Here is an 8,330-nt window from a genome sequence, read left to right as displayed (position 1 = left end):
CAGAAAGGGTAGAGGAACAGTTAATATAGTGTTAGCTGCTCGACAACTCCAGGAAAAATGCCAGGAACAGAACAGAGGTCTGTATACAACATTTATAGATCTGACCAAGGCCTTTGATACCATCAATCATGAGGATTTATGGAAAATTATGTCAAAATTTGGTTACCTGGAAAAGTTCATCAGTATTGTACATCAATCTCATGATAGCATGCCTGACCCAGTTCTGGATGGTGGACTAGACCCTCAAGATTTCCTGGTCACTAATGGAGTGAAATAAGGATGTGACCTTGCTCCCATGCTTTTTTAGCACAATGTTTTTCAGTCAAGTGATCAAATGCCTTCAAAGAGATGAACATGGCCTCAAGGTCAACTACCATACTGATAGCAAATTCTTTAACACAAAGAGGCCACAAGCCAAAACCAAAGTAGAAGGAGTGTTGGTGAATGATCTTCTGTTTATTGATCATTGTGCACACAATGGATCAATTCTCTGCGCTTGTACTAATTTTGGTTTAACAATTAACACCAAGAAAATTTGGGTACTCCATCAGCCAGTACCACACCAACCATAGGTGGAACCATCGATTACAGCAAATGGAGAAGTTTTGAGTGCTGTGGACAAGTTCATTTACCTTGGCAGTATCCTTTCCAAGGAGGTTCACTTTGCCAATGAGACTGACACAGAGCTAGCTCAGTATTTGGGATGCTCTGAAAGAAAGTATGAGAGGGCAGCTAGGTGGTGTAGTGGATAAAGCACCAGCCCTGGAGTCAGGAGTACCTGGGTTCAAATCCAGTCTCAGACACTTAATAATTACCTAGCTGTGTGGCCTTGGGCAAGCCACTTAGCCCCATATGCCTTGCAAAAACCTAAAAAAAAAAAGTGTGAGAGAGAAGAGGTATTAAACTGACTACCGAATTGAAGGACTACAGAGCTGTTGTGCTGACCTCTTTGCTATATGCCTGGACAGTCTACTAGTGCCATGTCAGAAGAACAAGAACCAAGTCATAAATCAAGATGATGAGATGGATACAGTAGAAGATGTTGGCTTTTCCCAGGCCTCAATTCTGAGCAATTAAGGCTAAATAACAAATGTGTATAGTCAATCTGACTAGGGAATTTTGGTTGCAACAGTCCTTGGTCCTTGACCTTCATTATTGAAGAAAATCAAAATGACATTACTATGTTCGAAACAAATTACAGTATGTCTGATTGTGGCCAATCAGACCAATATGAGCTCATAATATTCTCCAACAAATCAGGCACAAATAGTCCATGTGGATACCTGGGATGGTTACTCTAAACATATGTCACATTTCCTTTGAGCTGCTTCAATTCTGCCTTCCTCAAAGAGTGCAGCACCCTCACTGATGAGGGTACCCCATGCTGATTAGTCCTGTGCTAGTATTTCCCATGCTAAAGTTCTTCAATGGAGTCTTCAGGGTGTCTTGGTATCACTTCTTCTGACCCCATTGTGAGCACCTGCCCTGTGTGAATTCTCCATAAAATAGTGTCCAGCCCATTGTAGTTGCACTCTTTGTAGTATTATTGAAATGCTATGTAGTTTAGCTTGAGAAAGGACCTCAGTGTCTGGTATCTTCTCCTGCCAAGTGATCAGAATCTTCCTAAGACAATTTAAATGAAAGCGATTCAATTTCCTGACATGGCACTAGTAGACTGTACAGGTTTCACAGGCACATAGCTAGGAGGTCAGCATAACAGCTCCATAGTCCTTCAATTTGGTAGCCTTCTCTCTTTGGTAGTCTCTCTTATATTTTCTTTCAGGGCATCCTAAATACTGAGCTAACTCTGAGAATGCTTGTGTCAGCCTCATTGGCAATGTGAACCTCCTTGGAAAGGACACTGCCAAGGTAAGTGAACTTGTCCACAGCATTCAGAACTTCTCCATTTGCTGTAATTGATGGTTCTATCTATGGTTGGTGTGGTGCTGGCTGATGGAGCACCTGAGGTTTCTTGGTGTTAATTGTTAGATCAAAATTAGCACAAGCAGCAGAGAATCGATCCATTCCTTGTTTTCTCTCAGCTTCAGAGGCTGCATTGTGTGCACAATCATCTATAAACAGAAGATCATACACCAACACTCCTTCTACTTTGGTCTTGGCTTATAGTTTTTTTAAGTTGAAGAATTTGCTATCAGTGTGGTAGCTGACCTTGAGGCCATGTTCATCTTCAGTGAAGGCATTTTATAACTGAACCAACACACAGTCAGCAACAATGGAGCAGAAAAATAGTTGGCAGCTTTCAGAGATTTGATTTATAGCATTTGCATTTACTCAATTGGGTCAGAACACTTGACAACACCAAGATTGGTTTGATGAAAATAATGGAAAAATACAGAAGCTACTAAATGAAAAAATAAGAACTTCACAGGGTTTACCAGCAGAATAGTCCATTCATTTCTAAAATGGCAGGATTTAATTCCATCAAATGAAAGCACAATCGAAGTTTAGAGAGATACAGACTCTTGACTCAGTAAGGAGGCAGATGAAATTCAATTTTGTGCATATAGTAGCAAACCAAAATTCTTTTATGATGCCCTGAAGGCCATTTATGGGCAAAGACATGGTTCATCTCAACTACACAGTATTGATGGATCAATATTGATTAATGAAAGGGACATGATCCTAGAGAGATGGACTGAACACTTCCATAGTGTTCTTAACAGACCATCATCAATCAATGCTGAATTGACCGGTTTATTCCGCCTCTATGCTGCCGCTTACCACCGTCCATGATGAGCTTCAGGACTCGGCCACTTTGAGGAAGACAAAGCGCTGATACTTATTTCTGTGACATCCCGCCCCAACTCAGCGACATTTTATCCTGTCCCCAATTACCGAGGCTTCACATTTTATAGTACCCCTAGACCGAAGTTCCCCCAAATGACCATTGCTCAGTGTCAACTCCAGCTGAATCCACTGAAAGAGGTTTGACCATTAGGCTTCTTTCAGTTGGCCAGATATGATTCATTCTATTCCAGCTGAGATCTACAAGGTATGAAGTCAGTCTATTGCTCATTCAAAAACTGACCAAAATTTTCCAGGTTATAATGGCATGAAGAGGCCATCCCCCAAGTATTCAAAGATACTTCCATTGTCCAACTCTATAAAGGTAAAGGGAATAGATTGTCCCATGAGAATCAGAGGTGTTTCTCTTTTAGTCACTACTGGTAAGATTCTTGCCGGAATCCTTCTCAATAACCTAATCCTTCACCTGAAGATGGTCACCTCCCTGAGAGCCAGTGTGGCTTCAGAAAAGGTAGAGGAACAGTTGATATGGTATTTGCTGCCAGACAACTCCAGGAAAAGTGCTAGGAACAGAACAGAGGTCTGTATACAATATTTGTGGATCTGACCAAGGCCTTTGATACCATCAGTCATGAGGGCTCTTTGGAAATTATGTCAATATTTGGTTGCCTAGAAGAGCTCATCAGTATTGTACATCAGTTCTATGATGGCATGCATGCCAGGTTCTGGATAGAGGACGACGCTCTCAAGATTTCCTAGTCACCAATGGAGAGAAACAAGGTTATGTTCTTGCTCCCATACTTTTTGTCATGATGTTTTTTGATGTTTTTCAGCAGCAGTCCTAGGCTTTACCTAAAACAGTTTAGTCCTCTCTTGTAAGGAGGCTTCATAAAGCTGTATTACCAAAGCTGGCAGCAGAAGACTGAAAATCAATATAATAGCAGTATTGCAGAGAGAATGGAGTAGTAGAGGTTCCTGATGTTAACAGAGAAAGCTGCTTGTTTTATCACACCAAAAAACATTGGGGCCCAATGACATTATGAAAAGATAGCAGTGATTTTTGCAGTTTTGGAAATCTAAGTTATCTCAATCACACATATGCCCTGCCCACATTTGTTCTCTGTTTTTGTCCCACTATATACATGTTCCCTATATGTATACCCTCTCACATATATTTCTTGGTTAAATGTGTCACCTAAAGGTTCTCCTCCATGTATTTTCTATGAACATGCATACTCATTATCTGTGTCTCCTTCCTTTCTTTTGTTACATATTCCTGTGAATATGGGGACTTTATCATGTCACTCATTTCATTACAACTTTGGATAAAGCTTTTTTAAAAAAATTAGTGAACTCTGTTTCATCAAGTTAAAGAAGCACATGAGTAGGAGCTCATAAAATGTTTGATTAGATATTTTTATTGTACCTACAAAGTGCCTCAAACCTTGGATAGGATAGGTTTTTAGAGTTGAAGGGTTAGAAGTAAGGGGTTGCCCAGAGCTGATCATGGACTCAACTCTAGACCTAGGCAAGTAGCATGGATTCTTCCAATTACCAAGGATTGCAGACAGCCCCTACAGTTCCAAGCTGGGCCTGTAACTCCAGGTTGCCCAGAATAGAGAAAAGATTCTATTTTCAAGCTCAGGTCTGGGTCAATAGCCTCATATGTTCTATTTTATTTGCATAAATCTCTCATTTTCCTTACGCACTGTGAATGGGTGAGAAGGGAATGTGGTTTATGCATCTTTGTATTCCCAATGCCTTAACATGCAATAGGTACTCAGTAAATGCTTCCTTAACAAATGAATAGGTCAACATTTATACATTTGACAATCAGTTTTTCTATGTGTCTGCTACTGTACTAGTTTCTGGGAATACAAGAAACTGTCCTTGCCCCTATGGAGTTTTCATTGTATTAGGAAGAATAATCAAGTATATTCAAAATAAATACAAATTGCCCCCCTTTTTAGGGTTGAAGGAAGGAGGGCTCTAGTAACTGAGGGTATCAGGAAAGGTTTCCTGTGGCTCTCAAGGTGAATTGTAAAGCAAAAGAGAGATTCTAAAATGTAAAAGTCAAAAGAAAAACATTTAAGGCTCAGAGGACATTCCTACACAAGGGCAAAGAAATAATAGATGGTGTGTTATATATGAGAAGAAACAGTAAGAAGACCAATTTGACTAGAAGAGGAGGAAGAATATTTCTTTTGTAATTCTCAGGGAAATGAGCATGACTTTGAGTATGTAATGAGCAATTCCCTTTCAGTCTATCTCTATCTTCCTAGATATTTCTCTCTGTATCTCTGATTTTATCTATCTTGTTTTTCCTTACACATCCCTCTACCTTTGGCCTTCATTTTCCTTTATCTAACCTTCCCCATTGTTTCTTTTTCTCAATTAGGTCATAATATAGAACTTAAGTTTTTATTGTTATTGTCCTTTTATTTGTTGAATAGACTTTGAAGTTCCCTGTTTTACATTTTTTAAATGGATGAATGGAATATTTTGTTTGTTGTCTCTAAAAATTCAATGCCTTTTAATATATGTGATTTTTAATCTTTTTCTCCTGTTGTCATCAATAGAAAAGGACTTCCCACCCTAGTCTATTACCACTATTGAACAATAAAATTTATTATAATACTAAATAATTCATACTAAAATTCATTATAATATTGTGGGTAGATAATTTGATTATATATATATTTATATATGTGTGTGTGTGTGTGTGTGTGTGTGTGTGTGTGTGTGTGTGTGTGTGATGGGGTTTGTATGTACTTTTTCTAAAATTAGACAGCTCTAAAATCATCAAAATCATCATTTCTTATAGCCAATAGTATCCTATCCCAATCATATACCATAATTTATTTAACTATTCCCCAATTGATAGGCATCCCCACAATTTCTAGTTCTTTGGAACTACAAAGAGATTTATAAAATAGATTTGTAGTTTCATGTACAATCATTTTTTAAAATTATACTGTTATGAAAATGTTTTATTTCATAAACTAAAAATAAAATAAATTAAATAATTTAACAGTTTGCATTCCCATGTTTTAAAGTTGTCAACAAACATGATTTTGGGGGGGGAATACAACTACCCCCATTTTTCAGATTGTAAGGTGATCTGGGAAGTAAACCATAAATTTGAGGAATTTTTCATGAGTTTATAACCTGATAAGATTATAACCTAACTAAACCTGATGATATTTAAGAGCATGAACCATTGCTTAGAAGCAACTGAAAGTACTTCTTGAAATGTAAGCATGCCCATTGGTTCCATACTAACTGGATTTCAGTGATTAGTTCTATCTTCCTGACAATTGGTTGATATAATTAATCCCTCCTCTCTGTAGTCTATAAAAGTTACATTTACTCTACACTCCAGAAGTCCTGAAGTGTGAGAGATGATTTCCTGACTGCAAGTATGACACTCTTTCTATGACCCACAGTCTTTATAGATATAAAAAATTAAAGAAGGTGGGAAAAAAAGGAGAAAAAGATCAGAAAAGAGAGAAAGAGAGCATATATACTAACAGCAAACTTGTCAAGTCATCAAGAAGATTATGTTTGTCCTTCATTCTCAAATAAGTCATGACATCAAGGAGTTGATGCCATGATATGCACATGAATTGAATTTGAGTGAGGGATTATTGTGCTAAGTCATCAGCCTTGATTTTTCCTGTGATTCTCCTGTGGCCAGATATGAATCAGGACAACTGAAGATGGTCCTGGATTTAAGGCAATCAAGGTTAAGTAATCTGCCTAAGCTAATAAGTGTTAAGTATCTAAGGTCACTTTTGAACTCTATCCACTGAACCCACCTGCTCCAAACTTCAGCTAAACAACACAGGGAAGAAGGGGTGGGAGAAGTCAGGAACAAGCAACCTATGGTATAGTTATTTGTTAGTTGATTTTAGATTATTCATGTTGCCTTTATACTAGCATAGATTAATGATAATTAATAGTTCATAGTTCATGGGGGGGGGTGATCTAAATTCCAAAAAATAGAATCCCTCCTTTACCTTGCACAATGCGCTGCATTAGGTGATTGCTCAACAAATGTTTGTGTTGATGTTGAAGGGATCTTCAAGAAAACTGTCTATTATATTAAAAGTTTCCTGGCTTAGTTGTAAGACATATCTTAATACTTTAACAGACTGATGGAAATTATGGACAGAAGAGGATAGATATGACTAGTAAATATGGGATAAAAAAGGGGTAAATATGTCTAAGTAAATAGTGAGCTCAGCATATTGCAATACTTTCATACTGATTTCCTATTTTGATGTGAATATTTCCATTATGGGAACAGATTGAAATCAATTCTTACAGTGATGTACTTGTAAATATTTAACAACTGACTCTCTTACTCTTAATCTACAAATTAACACTTTTCTATCACTTTCTTCAGCCTAGATAACTGACAAAACATTAAAGGGAGCCCTGATTTGAAATGTTGACTAATTTCAGAGGTGTGAATGATCAAACTGAAAATTTAATAATAGACCAGTTTCTGCCAGCTGCAGTACATCCCTGCATCCATACCATTTCATCCTGTGACATTCTTGTCCAATTTTTCCCATAAATTTTCCAAGGAGGTGTTAGTAAACACACTGGAAGCATTCCTTTAAGTCTTCCACCATTTAGTGGTACCAGAACAGCTCTTGGGGGAATATTTGTTATACTCTCTGTTTGCTTCCTGAAAGAAAAAAAAGTAGAGTATATAAAAAGAAAATAAGCCAAGCACACTATATTGCCTATTAAAAAAAAAAAACACAAAACTAATGTAGCTTATTTGGAAAAAAAGGAAAACTGTTGTCTTTCTTTGTCAGAGAGCAATATTACCTGCTTTATAGAATATGTGAGCTATATTTGCTTTTTATTTTTCCTATTGAACAAATATGTATTCTTATTTGGTTTTATTAAGTGAATGTGAAGATAACTCCAGTAAAAATAAATCAGGAACCATGACTATGTATGTATGGAGGAAATGAATTGCATAAAGGAATGATAGGAATGGAATTTTTTTTTCTGTGGGAGCTCAGATTGTATTACTGTAAAATAATTTGTGTGCTCTTAATGATTTACACAGGACTGTGATCTGGAGGTCCTGCAACGGAAATCCTTTGTGTTTCATCTTCATTTCCATCATTACAGATACTTCCTGCCTGCCAGGTTTGGTAATTAGCAAGAACTACTAACTGTATTTCTGTTATGTGTGTTTGTTTGTTTGTTTCTGTGTGTGTGTGTGTGTGTGTGTGTGTGTGTATAAAGTTATCTTTGTTATTACTGAAATGTTCAATCTTCCTACTTTGGCTATAAATGGCACTATGGGTCCTGATGTATTATATATAGACTACTTAAATATTTTCATTTTCTACCCTAAATCATAATACTTACCCCTCTTTCCTCTTGATGGGGGGATAAACAAATCTCTCTAAAGAGAAATAAAATTTTAAGTAGTGGAGTTGAAAGTAGATAAATTTAAAACAAGAAATTTAAGCACAGAATAATGAGTTAAGATCACTGTTGTGGAGAATATAGAGTAGGTAAGAAGGAATCTATAC

The sequence above is a fragment of the Macrotis lagotis genome, chromosome X (assembly GCF_037893015.1).
Source record: "Macrotis lagotis isolate mMagLag1 chromosome X, bilby.v1.9.chrom.fasta, whole genome shotgun sequence".
Classification (NCBI taxonomy): domain Eukaryota; kingdom Metazoa; phylum Chordata; class Mammalia; order Peramelemorphia; family Peramelidae; genus Macrotis; species Macrotis lagotis.
The sequence above is the reverse complement of the archived record's forward strand: the minus strand, read 5'-3'. Positions refer to the sequence as shown.